This window comes from Eumetopias jubatus, unplaced genomic scaffold (genome assembly GCF_037043125.1).
Source record: "Eumetopias jubatus isolate StellerSeaLion01/CBP00866 unplaced genomic scaffold, mEumJub1_p1.0 scaffold_8, whole genome shotgun sequence".
In the NCBI taxonomy this organism is placed as follows: Eukaryota; Metazoa; Chordata; class Mammalia; order Carnivora; family Otariidae; genus Eumetopias; species Eumetopias jubatus.
In genome coordinates, this window is record NW_028274814.1 from 133,314,890 (window position 1) to 133,330,326 (window position 15,437).

At 58.2% G+C, this 15,437-nt stretch overlaps 1 protein-coding gene across 3 annotated transcripts in view; it reads left to right on the top strand.

Annotated features, from left to right (window-relative positions):
• Nucleotides 1-15,437, top strand: part of MGAT3 (beta-1,4-mannosyl-glycoprotein 4-beta-N-acetylglucosaminyltransferase) — a 30,081-nt gene that overhangs the window by 6,777 nt on the left and 7,867 nt on the right. The window contains exon 1 of one of the 3 annotated variants that reach the window (XM_028115655.2): nt 3,327-3,633. The exons of the other annotated variants lie outside the window; for them this stretch is intronic. The gene's annotated coding sequence lies outside the window, so the exon portion shown is untranslated. Of the gene's footprint in view, nt 1-3,326; nt 3,634-15,437 lie in introns of those variants that run through there. 3 annotated transcript variants of the gene reach the window in all.

Below are 15,437 nucleotides of genomic sequence, written 5' to 3' on the forward strand. Positions count from 1 at the left end.
TGGTGCTCTCTTGCATGATTTCATTTCAGTATCACAGGATCCCTGGGTGGTGGTGCTCAAGTAATCCTCATTGCATTCTGTGGAAACTGAGTCCTGGGCAGGGCAGGCGACTTGCCGGGCTCACAGCCAGGGGGTGGTTCTGCAGTCCGGAGCCTTGCCCTTTGGGCAAAAGAACCAATGACTCTGTAGCACTCTGTCGTGTACAAAGCACCCAACACATTATCTCCGTTGGTTCTAGCAGTGGCTCGGGTTTGGCTGTAGGTTTTCAACTACGCCCATATCCTGGAGTTAGAAAACCTGCCCCCGAGGGGCCTTCTGCGTCTCTAAGGGGTAGTGGTGGGAAGAGAGCCCTCCTCCAGGCTGGCGGAAGAGAGAAACAAAGAGGCGTGTGTTGGGGGCTCTGGCACACAGTAGGTGTTTGGGATCCCCTTTGGGGAGGCAGAGCCAGGCCTCTGGTCCCATCTGGTCCTTGGAACAGCCCAGGACAGGCTTCAGTCTTTGAGCTGAGGCCCACAGAGTATGGGCGACTGGTTCAAGGTCACACACCCGCCATAACCCAAGGTGAAGAGCAGAGGTGTTGAGGCTCCACCAGGGCTGGGGGGTCTGGGAGTGGGGCAGGGGGACCCCAGGCAAGCCCCCTCACAAGGGTGTTGAGGGCTGCTACTGGGGCCTGGCATGTCACTGCTGTTAGAAATGTTTGGGGCCACCCCTCGGTATGGGCAGTGGCCCTGTACCCGCCACTGGCGGGGGAGGTAATAGAATTCGTGGTCCCTGCCTCCAGGCACTGGCACCCCCACCTAGACTGGAAATCCAGGTGCTAGCTTTCCTGGCCTTTGCAGATGCCGTCCCTTGTCTGGAAGGGCCTTCCCCTCCTCTCCTGGCAGGGGCTGGCTCATCCCTTGAGACACCCCTCACCCCCCCACCCCCTGCCCAGGAAGCCCTGCCTGACTCCCTCCCCAAGGGCAGGGCTGATTCTCCCTGCCAGAATTTCCATCTGTCTGCTCCACAGGATGCTGAGAACGAGAACCCTAAGGACAGGGCAGGTCTGCCGAGGGCCTGCTTACAGTGCAGGGCCTTGAGGGAGATGCCAGTGGGCCGGGCAGAGAAAGCAACTGTAAGGTGCAGCCCAGCTCAGGTGACTGTCACCTCAGCCCAGACAGGGGACCAGGCTGGGGAGCCTAGAGGCCATGTAGCCAGCCAAACACGCCCATTCAAACCTCTGACCTCCTTCCTGCAGTGCCTCGGAGCCCTTGCCTTCCCACCTCCACCTGGAAAGCCGGCCCACTCGGCCCCCAGGTGCTGCCATCCGCCTCTTCCAGCCAGAGGCGGCCCCCAGGGCTGTTTGCTTCACCCCAGTGGGTGTGCATCACTGTTGACTGCCTTCTTACTGACTCCTGCCCCGAAGTGCCTTTCCAGGGGTCCTCCTGCAAAGCAGTCAAGTTCTGCCTGGCGGATATGGTATTTGTCCTCACGGCTGAGCCTTGATCGTGGGTGAGGATGCCGTCTCTGTCTCCCCCAGGCCCCTGCCCCTGTGCCTGGTACAGAGCTCTCATTCATTCGTTCAGCTGTTGTCCAACAAGTGCCTGGGCCCAGGCTAGGTGCCAGGGGCACAGATCTGCTGACTCCAGGGTGTGACCGCGTGTGTATCTTTGTGCATAGGTTTTGTGCACGTCCCCTTCCCCCACAGCAGGAACAGCTCCATCGTATATGACCACTTGTCCTTTCGGCTGTGCCAGTATATAATCTTGCCAGTATCTCCGGCCCACCCAGTTAATTCATTCAGCGGGTGTTTATCAGACACCCACTAAGGAGGTACCAGGCCCTGACCCCAAAGAAACGTGACCCAAGGTCTCTGTCCTCGGGAAGTGCCGTCTTGGGGTCTGTTGCAGTGCAGACTGGTGAGGGCTGAGGCCAGCGGGGCCAAGGGTGGTCAGAAGCGTCGTCCTGGAGAGACGGCGGGGGGAGGGGTGCGGGGAAGGACAATCCTGCCCAGCTGTGGGTATGCGCTCCGATCCCCTGCGGCGGGGACCCCTGCGGATCCCCTGGGATCCGGGACCTGGGAACACTGTGCTGGCCCTCCATGCGGCTTTTGCTGCTCTAAAGCAGCCCTGAGGACCGATGGAGCTGGAGCACGGGCCCCGGGGCTGTGAGTCCTCCTGCTGTGAGTCCTCCTGCCTCCGGTGGCGGGCAGAACCTGGACTGCAGAGCTCTCTGAAGGAGAACCTGGGGACCAGACCCCAGAACACAGCATCGAGTAGCACCCCTTGATTCACACCACAGAAGCTGGGTCACGGAACTCAGAGGAGGAAAACAGAGCAGCAGACCTGGAATGCAGCCCTTCCAGAACTGGGAGCACAGATGTCAGCCAGAAGCTGGAAGATCAAGTCCCCCAGTGGTCATTGGGGAAAACGAGGTGGTCCAGGGATGGGGAGGTCTGGAGCCTGGGTGAGCGTTGGTGCGCATGCTCGTGGTCTCTGCTGAGCTGGGCCCTCCCCGCAGCTTGCTGCTGCCTGACCTTGGGCAAGGCCTGTCCCTTCTCCAAGCCTCAGTTTCCCCATGATGGCTGTGTGACAGTGAGCTGAGATGGAGCACTTCACTTGGGAAGGGGCTGCTGCCCTTGGTGCCCAGGCTTTCCTGGGCGGTTCATGGTGTGGCTGAGGCCTGGACTCTGGCCACCTGCCTCCTGGAAGGACCCTGTCCCCTGGTGGTGATGGTCTGCTCACTGCTGTTGTTCTGTCTTCTTCCCCACACTCAGTGGGACTTTTGGGCACTTGCGGGCCTTTCTTGGAATGGTCTCTGGATCTAGCAGGTGGGAAGGACTGAGTGATTAAAGGATCAGGAACAGATTGGTGGCTCCATATTACGGAGCAGGGGCCCAGTGCCTGCGGTCCTGCGTGGTATCCCCTGCCATTTGGTGGGGGCTTCCTGAGTGTCCCCGGTGGAGATGGTCAGGGCCTGACCCAAGGGGGCTGTGGCTCCTCGCTGGCAGGGGTGAGCTGAGATTAACTGGGGAGGAAAAAGAGAAAGGGCTTATTGTTGCAGCTTTGCAGGGGCTCCCCAGGTGCCCAGGGTGGCAGAGCCAACCAGCTGTGCACCTGCTCCGGCCCCGCCACTCCCGCAGGCGGGGGCTTGGGCTGCTTGGGTTCCCCGGGCCCTGGAGCTGCAGGCTCCGAGCCAGGAGCAGCCGGGTCACCTCCCCAGATCCCTGCAAGGACCCTGCAGGCGGGTGTCAGCGGCCCCCCCTTTAGGCCTTGGGGAGAGTAGGGTCCCAGAGCTGTGGGTGGCAGAGCCAGGGTTCCAACCCATTCTTTCCCTCCGCAGCAGCTGGTCGAGCCCCTACTGCACGCCAGGCATGGTGCTAGCCACTGAGCACCCGGTGGTGAACCGCACTCACTTCGTTTTTCGCCGCCTTCTTCCTGGGCCGCCTCCGGCTCATCAGCCATCGTGATGCTCTGAAGGCTGGAGTCCTTTCCCGTGTCGCCCCTCTCCACCACTGCCCTCCCATGGCAAGCGACCCCGTCCGGTTCATGGAGATGAGCCACCTCATCCGGGTATTCTCTGCCCAGGCCGATCTAGACTTTTCCAAGCCCCAGCCCAGGCCTCAGGGACCAGCAGCGCTGACTGCAGGTGCAGGTGTGTGGGTTTGTGGGGGAGGGTCATGTCTTCATTCAGCAAGCCAAGGTCAGGACCTTCTTTGCATCAGGCCCGGAGCTGGGGCCCCAGGGGAGCCGGGCAGCACCGCCCAGTGTGGAGTGAGGAGCCCTGGGGGGCAGGCCAGGGGCACCTTTGGGGAAGTGCGGTTCAGCTGAGTCCACCTGGAGACCGGGAGTGAAAGATTACACAGGAACTCGGAGCCTCCTACAGGATCTGGACTTCATCCTGAGGGCAGGAGTTCCAGCCTGGGAGGGGCAGCATTGGATGTGGCTTTTGTTTGGGTCACGGGGACCAGGCCAGGGGGCCTCTGGGAAGGCCGCTGCTCTTGTCCAGGTGAGTGCTGCTGGTGGTGCGACCAGCATGGACAGTGGCACAGCGGGACGGGTGCGCTGAAAGTACTGGGGCTTGGAATAGACGCGCTTGGTGATAGACGTGCGGGGTCCACAAGGGTCCACAAGGTTGAGGATGGCTCCTGGGCTCCTGGCCTGGGCAGCCGGGTGGACGGTCACATCACGTCGAGGCCCAGGAGGAGGAATGTTGGGAATGCCCGAAGTCGTCCCGGTGTCCCTGGGTGCCAGGCTCAGGTCACAGGTTATCAGCTCAGGTTGCTGGGACAACTGTTGGAGTGAGTTCTTTGTGCCCGGTTTTGCAGCCATGGACCCGCCGGGTCTGCTCCTCTCTGTCCCTTAACCCCACGGCACTCTAGCCTCTTGAGGATAGTTGCACCCCCCTGCCTGTGCCCTGTACCCCGGGGGAAGTGCCCACGGGAGCACCTCTGCTCCTGCCTGGGTATACAGGACTGACCTCTGCAAGGGCACCCTCCCTCCCCCGTGCAGGGGCATTCCCCCCCACCACTCCCCAAGGTGCAGCTCATGGAACAGAGCCTGTCCACACTGTGGCTTGAATCTGTGGCCCTCCTGGCCCTGTGCAAAGGCCCCATGAAGACAGACGAGGCGTACGTAGGGTACATCCTCCCCACCCTTCCCCCACCCACGGGCCTCTGGGCTGGAAATGGAGCTGAAGCTCTGCGCTGAAGTGGCCCTTTGTACATTGTCCCCCTGGAGGCTGGGGGAGCCTGGTGGGCGGGGCCGGCACTGCCCGATACCCTGCGCTGATCTCAGCAGGGCTGAGGAGCGAGGTGGGGGTGGGGGGGCTTTCTCTGGGCCCAGGAGCAGGACAGAGCACCCTGCTAGGTATGGGTACGCAGTGGCCAGGCCTGCTGCCCCAGGCCCCCCAAACTAGATGATACTTGTCACTCAGAGTCTGTCATCATTTCTCTTCAGAGTTTGGTCGTCACGCAACAGCTGTTTCTGGAGCGCCTTCTCTGGGCCTGGCTTTGTCCAAGGGGGTGGGGAGCTGCCGAGACCGGTGACCGGTGACTGAGGTTCATGATGCCCCTGCTCTCCTGCTGTTGACGTTCCAAGCGCCGGGGTGTGGGTGGGTAAGACAGACCACTAACACGTAAACAAGGAGACAGCTCACTTCCGCAGTGGTTGCCCGGGGGGGGGGGGGGGGGGGCGGGGGGGTGGCGATGACCTGGGGAGGGGACAGCCACTCTAGCCGCTGGGGCGGGAGGGCCCCTCTGAGCAGGCAGCCACATTCCAGATAGAGGAACAGCCAGGGGGAGGACCCTGAGGATGAAAGGTGGGGACTGTGGCCGGAGCCCAGTGGACGAGGGAGGCGAGGGAGGCGAGGGCATCGAAGATTCAGGGACCAGATTGGCAGGGCCTGTGGGCCCAGAGAGGAGCTTGGGTTTCATTCTGAGCCAGACTGGGGTGGGGGGGTGGATTGGGTGGGCGTAGGGTCTTGTGGGAGGGGGTTGAGCTGGGGATGGGGGACATGTGGCCTGATGGGGACTTGGCAGTGACAGAATTTGTGGGGCCCAGTGTCAAATGAAAATGTAGCACCCCTTGTTCAAAAAGTAAGAATGTCAGGTGCCTCGATGGCTCAGTTGGTTAAGCGACTGCCTTCGGCTCAGGTCATGATCCTGGAGTCCCGGATCGAGTCCCGCATCGGGCTCCCTGCTCAGCAGGGAGTCTGCTTCTCCCTCCGACCCTCCCCTCTCTCATGTGCTCTCTCTCTCTCACTCTCAAATAAATAAATAAAATCTTTAAAAAAAAAAAAAAGAATGTCAAGACAGGAAGAAGAAAAAAAAAAAGGAGGCAGGCCAGTGAGGAGGAGGAGGCATGGGGCTGGGTCCTGGGAGCGTTTTGGAAGGGGGTGCCAACAGGCCTTGCCGTGCCTTCTGCGTCGGGGAGCGGCAGGGGATGAACTTTGGCTCAGGATCTCAGAGGACTGGTCTGTGTCGGGGCTTTTTGGATGCGACCCTCTTTACCCCTCATGGGGTGAGGGGCTGGGAAAGCCCTTGCCCTGGGCGAGGCTGAAGGCAGCAGCCGAGAACTTGCCCCCTGAATGAGGACCCCTAGAAGTGGTGAGTGGATGTGAGTCCCAGGCAGGTCCCTCAGCCCCCCTCAGCCCGTCTCTTCACCCCCCCGATGGCTGTGAGGATAAATGGAGTAAGGCATATAGCATCTGGCAGCCAGGCCGTTCAGGAAGTGCCAGAAGGTGAAGATGATGGAGGCGCCGCCTTCTGGGAGGAATGTTCCAGACCCACTTGCTCCCCAGACCGGTCCAGCCCTGCCCAGTTAGAGGGTTTAAGCTGCATCCGGATTACTGACTCGGGAGGGTGGCCGCTGAGATGGGGGGCCCAGGCTTGTGGGGTGTTCTTGCCAGCCCCACTAGGCTCCACAGGCCCTTCACAGACTCAGATGCCCCCCCACCCCCCCACCCTCCCACTTTGCTGTCACCACACTGGGGGTGTCCTCCTCTGTGAGGTGGCTCCTTCTCGGGTCTCAGCTGAAATGTCCTCTCTTCGGGAGGCCCACCCTGACCCCTGGCATCCTCTGTTGGCCCGTTTTCTCATTTGTCCTCTGTCCCTTCCCCGGACTGGGCTCTAGGGGAGGGACCTCATCTATGCATCTTGTTCCCTGCTGCACCCCCAGCTCCAAACCAGGACTGATCTTGCTCTCTCCACCCACCTCAGGCAGGGCAGAGGCACCAGCGACCTGTAAGCCTCACATCCCCACCCCCCTCCAGCCCCTGGGCTCCTTCCCACCCCCCAGGTCCAGCCCCCAGCAGAGCAGCTACGCCTCTCAATTCTTCATACGGCAACGGCAAATCCATGACTATATGTGGCCCTGCTGACGGGGACACAGCCAGATCCCTGTGCCTGAAATTCCACCTTAGTGCTCATCCCTTTGGCTTGTCCCAGACATTCACTGAATGTCTGGGCCAGGCCCCATGCTGGGCTCCGGGAACACAGGGTCAGCCTGACTTGGAGAATCACAGTGTGGGAATGGAATGAACAGGGCCAGGGACAAGGCCAGTCGCTGCTGAGGTTTACTGTGACAGGGCAGAAGCAGGGGTTGGGAGAGACATGATCTCTGGCTCGGTGGCCGCCAGTCACGCTTGGGTGGCCACCACCCTCTCCTCCCACCTCTGCCCCAGCAGCCCCAGCACCCCTGCTGGGATGCGTCCACATCCCCTCTCTGGACCATGGAGGGGACGCAGGCAAGAGGCACAGCCAGCTCCTGGCATGGCTGTTCCCCGAGGCCCCGGCTGTGAGTGTGGCCATCACAGTACTTGCAGCCCTTCCGAGATGTACGTCCACCTCTGCCTGGCTGGGGGTTTTAGACCTTTCTTTAGTATAGTTTTTCTGCGAACGAAATCTTAGGAGAAACTCTAATGTATGAAATTGAAAAGCTGAGAGAGCATCTTCTTGATTGTTTGTGGGGAGCTGTCCGCGGCTTCGTTACCTCTCCCCGTCGTCATCTGGTCCCAGGAGCACCCTGGGGATTCCCCAGAACCTGGTTTGGGGACACCTGTTCTCAGTGCCCACAGAGCCCTTTCTGTGGGATGTTGGTCTGTGTCTGCATCGAGCCCCCTCTTCCCCTCCCCAAAGCCACCCACCAGGAGTCCCTGCTTCCTCCTCAGATGCCACAGTCTCCCTCCTGTGGCAAACATTCACCTGCCCCTCACCAGATAACGTTTCATCCCTACCGGGTGGTCGCTCTCTCAAGCAGTGTTCCAAACACTTTAAATACATGAAATCCTCACTACAGCCCTGTGACCTGAACACCGTGGCCCCACCTTGCTGCCTCTGCACAATGAGGCCGGGCCCCCTCTACCCTTAGGTGCCCCCCCTCCCCGGGCTTGGGCTCAGCTCCTCCCCTTCCTCCTTCCCAGACTTTCCCAGGTCCCACCTCCAGCCCACCTCTCCCCCACCCCCCAGGCTGGGACCCTCCTCCCACTCCCTCCCTCTGTCACCCCAGCCGCTCACCACCACTCCCCACCCTGGCCCTAGGTCCCAGGCTGGATGCCCCAGTCTGCCTCCTTGCCTCCTGTACCCTCCCCTCCGCTCCTGCTGCCTCCTCCCAAGCCCAGCCCCACCATTCCCCCAGGGCTGCCGCTGTCAGCCCAGCCCCCTGCCCCCTCCTCCCCAGTCCCCGCTAAACCTGCGCGCTCCAGTTCCATAGCAGCTAGCACGTGTGGCTATTAGACTAAGATTCAAATTAAGTTAAATTATAAATTAGTTTCTCCATCTCCCAGTCAGTTTCAAGTGCTCGGTAGCCACGTGGGGCTGGCGGCTTGGTGTATTGGACAGCGTAGCGTGGCTGTTTCCACTATCAAGGAGAGTGCTGCTGGGTCGCTCTGGAAGCCGCTACTGGTCACCCTCAGGCACAGGGGTTGCTCCGCTCAGAGCCTTTCAGGGGTCTGGGGCTCAGGCCAGTGGCACCTCCTCCCCACCCCCCATAAGTGGAGGCAGTGTGGGTGTGCGCAGGTGAGCAGAGGAATGCTCTGCAAGTTGCTTTGCACTCTGAGCTTCAGTTTCCTCATCTGTAAAGTGGGGATAATAAGTCCTACCTCCAAGGATGGCTGGGAGGGTCAAGTGTATGTAAAACATATGCCGACAGCTGGTGCATATCTAAGCGTGTGATGAGTGGCGGCCATGATGTTAACATGAATAAGGCAAGGGAGGGGCAGATGTCAGGAGGCAAGGGTCACAACAGCCATGAGCCTCAGTGCGGGACAGTGGGAGCCACTGCAGGCTTCTGAGCCATTGGCTGACGCCTGAGCATGACTAATCTGTTTAGCCTCCAGCACTGTCCAATAGAACATTCTGAGCTGGTGGAAATGTTCTTTGTCTTCACGTACCCGTGGGCCTCTGGGGACCAGACACTGATGTCCTCGGTGGGCCAATGACCAGTGGGGAAAGAGGAGAAGGCCCCGGGGAGCTGAGGGCAGGTCCCAGCCTTGGGAACCACTTTCTCAGGCACATGCTAACCACCACTCTGTGGGAAAGTTCTCAGGCGTCTGGCAGGGGGCTGGAATCAGGCGGAGTGGGGAGGGGTTTGGAGCAAGGAGAGAGGGCCAGGGCACATGGGCTGCTTGTGGGGGAGGGGGACGGGTGGGGTTCACCATGGAAAGGGCTCCTGAGCATGGGCATTGGGCTGACGCTTCAGCTGGCCCCCTGCCCTAAGGCTAAGCCAGCAAGAAAGAGTAGGACCCAGATCCTTGTGCCCAGGGGAGGGGCCTGGGCGCCCCATCTGGCTGGTCCAAGAATGGCTCCCAGTGTATCTGTGCCTCTCCTTTGGGCCTTTTTTCTTATCTGTGGATGGGAGCAGCAGCAGTTCTCCCGCCCGCCCCATGGTGAACAGGGTTTGCCGGGACTTTCCAGTTCCTGGGCAACTGGGGTCCTTGGCCAGGGCTGGCCCTTTGAGCCGACTTCTCTCTGAGGAGTGCCGGGGAGTAGAAGTCCTGGGGACTGGGGGGCAGGGTACACCAGACCCTCCCTCAGCCAAGCCATTCATGTTTAGCCTCAGACAGAACCCCCAAATAAGCAGCCCTGCTGGGCCCCAGGTCTACCTGTTGGCAGGTGCAGGGTGCTTGGGGAATCTTGGTTCCCATCTGCTTCATTCCCACAAGCCCTGTGTGGCTGAGCGAGTAGCTTAACCTCGAAGCGTCCATTTCCTCATTTACAAAATGGAGACTCACATACCTTCCTCCAGAGTGGGCCCCAGGAAGGGGCCCCTAATTTTTCCAGCTGTTGCAGGGGCAGCGCCTGGCACACTGCAGGTTCTTGGGAAATGTCCACCAGTAGCCTGGATGATGCGCTGGCTGTGGGGTGACCCCCGCGTGTAGGCTTGACCCTTATGGAGCTCTGCCTGATGGATAGGAGCCGAAGGAATGAATAAAATGATGAAAGCTAAAGAAATAAACACAGCGTCAGTTGTTTCTTGCATCTTGCCAGAACTCTGGAATTTGTCGGACTCCGTAGCTGCCTCCTCTGCCCGTCCCTCTGTGTAGGATCATGGAACCTCACATTAGAAGGATGCTTATTTTGCCTCAGAGTCTTCTGATTCCTCAGGCGCTGCCTTGCTCTGCCTAACCCCAAGGAAGGACCCGGAAGCAGTTGCAGATGCTCCAGGGAGGCTGATTTAAAGAATTTCTTTAAAATTCTTTTTGGAATTTGGAAAAAAAAAGCACCAGCCCAACGTGCTTGGAATGGGTGGTGCTAAGAATTGGACAAGCAGAGGCCAGATGGGCACTTGGCAGGAGCACTGGCCTGGGGTGAGGGTTTGGACGATATTCTTATCCGGGGCCCTTCAGACCCCGGGAGAGGAGTCTGGACCCTCTGTGGGACTCCAGATTCCCTGGGCTCCAAAAGCCAGATGAGTCACTGAGATTGCCCGGTGGGGTGATGGGAGTGCCAGTCAGTAGTAAGCAGCCTTCCAGTTGGCTCAGTCCTTTAACAAAGCTGGCCAGGAGCAGGCCTGGCGTGTTCAGTCATGTTATCTGCATTTGGTTGCCTGGCAGGAAAGGCAAATGGAAGGAAAGAAACAGGCATTTTTAGAGCATCTACCAAGTGCTGGGCTCCATGCAGGATGCTTTGATACCACGGCTCATCCAGATCTCCCAACAGGACTGCAAGGGAGAGGATATCTTCCTTCTATGGCTAAGACTGAGGCTCAGAGAGGCTAAGTAACTTGCCTGAGGGCACACAGTAAATTACAGCACTGGGGTTCAGGCCAAATCTTCCTGATTTCCAGTGACAATGAAGGCCAGTGTTCACTAAGCACCTACTTGATGCATAGGCACAGTTACTAGTCCTTTGCATGGATTAATTCATTTGTTATACCTCCATTTTACAGAGAAGGGGAACTGAGGCCGGGAAACGTAGGATAACTTGCCAAGGTCAGAGGCAGTGTTCGGATCGGACGTCACAACCCTTGTGCCTACCCTGTGTCTTAGGCAGAGTTTGCTGCCAAGATACACCTCCTGCCTCCCTCAGGGAGATGGGCAGAGCCCTTGGGTCACATAGGATAAGACTGGAATGGGGTGGTGGTGAGCACAGGGAGGCAGGCTTCAGCTCAAAATCAAGATGCCCTTTCTTTTTTTAAGATTTTATCTATTTATTTGACAGAGACACAGCGAAGAGGGAACACAAGCAGGGGGAGTGGGAGAGGGAGAAGCAGGCTTCCCGCGGAGCAGGGAGCCCAATGCGGGGCTCGATCCCAGGACCCTGGGGTCATGACCCGAGCCGAAGGCAGACGTTCAACGACTGAGACACCCAGGCGCCCCCAAGATGCCCTTTCAAGCAGATGAACTAGTTGATGGAGAGAGAGGAAGTGGGGGTGCATTCAGAGGTGCTCCCAGGCTGGGGTTTGTAGATGGACCATTTCCTGCCCAAGAGGGGAGATAAGGTGAGCTGTGCAACCTCCCAAGATTTCCCCTCATGGCATTTCCAGAGCGTGCTGAGCACCTACTAGGTGTCAGACCTCTTTGCTGCTGGACGCAGACCACAGCTGATCCCTTCACCCAGTGTAGGAGTTGAGTGCCCCGTGGCTGTTCCAGAACTGAGGACACCAGGGATCAGGTGTCTTGAGGCCGGCAGGGAAGGGGGCCAGAGAATGGTGGGCAGGGGAAGTGCCCATTAGGACATCAGCCACTGAACCACGGAGGAGGCTGGCAGGGGCCAGGGAGAGGCTGGTGGAGGCCATTCCCGGGGCTGAGCTAGGACCCTGGTCAGCGCAGGCTAGCTCAGGACCATGGAGAGCTCCACAGGAGCCTCCCGTCACTCCAATGACAGCTGTCAGGGTATGTCTGCATCCATGAGGCTCCTGCTGGCCTGGCCAGGCCCACAGTCATAGCCTGTGGTCTCCAGGGAGCACCTGTCCTCTCTGCCCCAGAGCCCTCCCCCCAGACTCAGCCTGAGCCCTGACCCTGAGATCATGGATGGGTTGTGGGGTTTGGGCTCTTCTGTTCTCCTCCCTTACCCAGTCAACCTTCTAAGCAGAGCCCAGAGAAAGTGGGCACAAGGAGGAGAAGGAAAGAGCAGGAAGAGGAGGGAAGGAAGAAAACCTGCCCAAGGGCACCTTCTGGGGCATGGCCACAGCCACAAGTCAGCACAAGAAGAGGAGGCCCAGGGTGGTCTGATCCTGCCACCATCCTGGGTCAGGGTCAGCCTTAGCCTCCCCCATCCCTGATTATCTGCTACCAGGAAGCACCCAGCCCCCCCCCCCACCTTCATGCAGGAGACCCAGGCCCCTGGGCTGGGTACAGCTCATGGAGTGTGTATGTTGGGGTGGGGGTGCTGGGGAGGCTCTTAGAGAGTCTGAAATTCCTCCTTTCCCCGGCTCCCCAGGAAGCAGGGCGCCCTTCCCCAGCCCCTCCACCTTCCGACTCAGTTTCTGCCTAGGCTTCGCTTGCTGAGCCCCTGCCCTGCTCCTTGCTCCTCTGCGATGGGACAGCACCCACCAAGGCCCAGGCTTTGCCAGGGGCTCACCTCCAAGCCTTTACTCCTGCCGTGCCCCCACCCAAAGGTTCTCTCTGCCAGGCTGGGACATAGCAACAGGAGTAAGAAGAGTTAAAGTTTATTTCGTACTCACTATGAGCCAGGCACTTTACATGGATTATTGGACCCTCATTTTATAGATGAAAAAAAGGAGGAAAGTTGTGAACTTGCCCAAGGCTACATAGGAGATGGCAGAGCCAGGATTTGGAGTCTTGTTCCAGAGTCTGTGTGTATGGAAGTGATGGTGAGCACATTGAGGAGGCCCAGGGCAATGCAGGGTGCTTTTGTTGAGCACCTTCTGTGTACAGCTCCCTGCCCCAGGGAGCTGGTAGACCAGCTGGGAAGACAGAGGTCAGGGAAGGTGAGCTCAGCATGGTGAGCATTGGGAACAGGGCAGGGCTATGGATTGGTCTCTCTGATTTGGTGTCTCATTTAAAATAGGCAGGACAGGAATGATTATATCCATTTTATAGATGGGGGAGTTGAAGCTCAGAGAGGCCAAGCAATCTTGAGACTCAGGTTGACAGTGGCTATTTAAACCCAGAGGCTGATGCAGGGAGTCAGAAGGAGGGTTGGCAAAACTCAGTTTGGCTCTTCCAGGTTCTAACCCGGGACAGAAGCCACTTGGTTTCAAGAGAGGCCGGCCCTGACACAAAGCAAGCACTGGAGAAATACCAGTGAATTTTACTGAAATGAGTAAGGGCCTAAGTATGGCCTCTGAGCTGCCTAAGGTCATCCTCAGCAGCAGGAGGGACCCAGACAGGGGTTTTGTCCTTAGGGAACTGCCTGCCTAGGCCTTGGAGGGCAGTGGGCCAGCCCCTTAGATACCCCAAGTCCTTCCTCAGCTAACTTGCTTCTCCAGGCAGGTCCTGGCCACTGCACCCCACCTGGGGTCCTGAGTTCCCAGAGGGGCTCAAGCTAATGCATGCCAGCCAGCAGGAGTAGGGGGTGGAGAATGGTGAGCTGGACAATGCCCCCAACCCAGCTCCTCCTCCCAGAGCCCACAGGGGAATGTCAGATGCAAAGCATTGCTCACCCCACCCCCATCTACCCTGTGAAGCTTCTAGACCAAATGTACTGTGGAAAGGACATGAAATTTGGATCCAGAGACCAAAGTCAACAGCCAGGCTCTGCCATTAGCCCGCAAAGTGACTGGCCACGCCCCTCACTCAGCCTCAGTGTTTGCATCTGCTGGGAGGGATGCTGCTTGAGGGTGAGAGCGAGGACCTGCAGAGATGGCCTGACTCAAAGCCCAGCTCTGCTGTTCACCCATCTCCGTGAAGGCTGTTGAGGGGTGGCCCCTACCCCAGTCAGAGGCTTCTCCGTCCTTCTCGGTCCAGACTCCTTGCTCACATTTCACATCCAGGTCTTCAGCAAATCCAAGAGAACCTAAGTGCTTTCTGCACAGCTCTCACCGTGGTTCAAGCCGCCCCCGTCACACCTGGATGGTGCTGGGGCCTCCTCGCCACGCTCCCTGCTCCACCCTGCAGCCAACCGTGTGCTCTCAACAGAGCAGCCTGAGTGAGTCTGTGCAGACCAAAGTCAGGTCATGTTCCTCCTCTGCCCAGAATCCTCCTGTGAAAGCCACATTTCCTGCTGTGACCCCAGGCGCCATGTGATCTGGGCCCATCCTGTCCACCTCCGTCCTGAGCACCGGCTGTTCCTTCTGCCCAGAACCTTCTTCCCCTGCCCCCTCGTCTTTGTCAAGTCTCCATCTTCTCAGTTAGGCCTGCACTGAGCACCCTGTTTGTCACCGAGCCCACTCTACCTCCTAGCCTTTACCCAGCTTTTTCTCTGGAGCACGACTCTTTCTAATGCACAGTATTACTTGACTCATTTATTTCTAGTTTATTGCAGTCCCTTGTCCTGTTCACCCCCGGGTATGCTGCACGGAGGTGGGTCCTCGTTTGCCTTGTCTCCTGGGCTCCCAGGGCCTAGCACAGTGCCTGGCACACAGCGGGCTCTTGATAAGTAGTTGCTGCGTGAGTGGATGATATGGGTCAGGTGGGCACCCTGTGGGGTATTGTGTGGGTCAAATGTGATGGTGGCTGTTCCATCCCCTGGCTTGTCTTCACTGGTCACCAGTAGACTCTTCATGGGTGTCACCCTACTTGGGTTGAATGTGGCAGATGGAAGGGGCTCAGGACAGATTTACCACTGGACCCCACAGAGTCTGACCCTTACTAATTGTGACACTGGGTAAGTTATGTCATTTTCTGGCCTCGGCGTCATCTGTAAGATGGGGATGACAATGGTACCTGCTTCGTGTTGTGAAGATTCAGTGAGGTCTAGTGTGGAATGTGCTCGGGACAGTCACTGGTTTGTGAGCGTCAATGACCGTCAGCTTTGCTGTGATACCTGATGGGTTCTTGGCGAAGCTTTATAACAGAGGTAGAAATTCTGCCAGCTGGGGCCTAATTTGGTTCCACAGATTTAGCCCACAGCTGGGCCACCTGGAGGGCTCATCTCAGCTGTAAGGAGGGAGGAAGGTGCTGGCATGGGAACAGAACTGTCCTAATGGCCTTTGGGGAAAACCTTGTCATCTTTCTGAGTCTCCGTTTCCCCATCTGTAAAATGGGTGGTTATAGTAACCTCCCAAGGTACATGAGATTTGTATGAGACCTCAGGAGCCAATGCTTTATTTATTCAGTTTCCTATTTAGTTGCCACTCAGTGGGAAAAAAAAAAGTATTTCAAGCACTTACTGAAATACATGAAGATAAGATAAAAAGGGATCGGGGAGTAAGAGTGAAGGAGGAGTAAGCGTGAAGCTGAAAGTGAAGGTGTCCCAGAAAATCTGGTCTGTGAGGCACTGACTTGCTCCAGGCCGACCACCGTGTGCTTCGGCATCTCCTAAGCAGCCCAAGCAATGAAATTAGCCACACACACTTGATTCTCCGCAGCAAGCCAGGCTGGAGCCTTATCAAAGG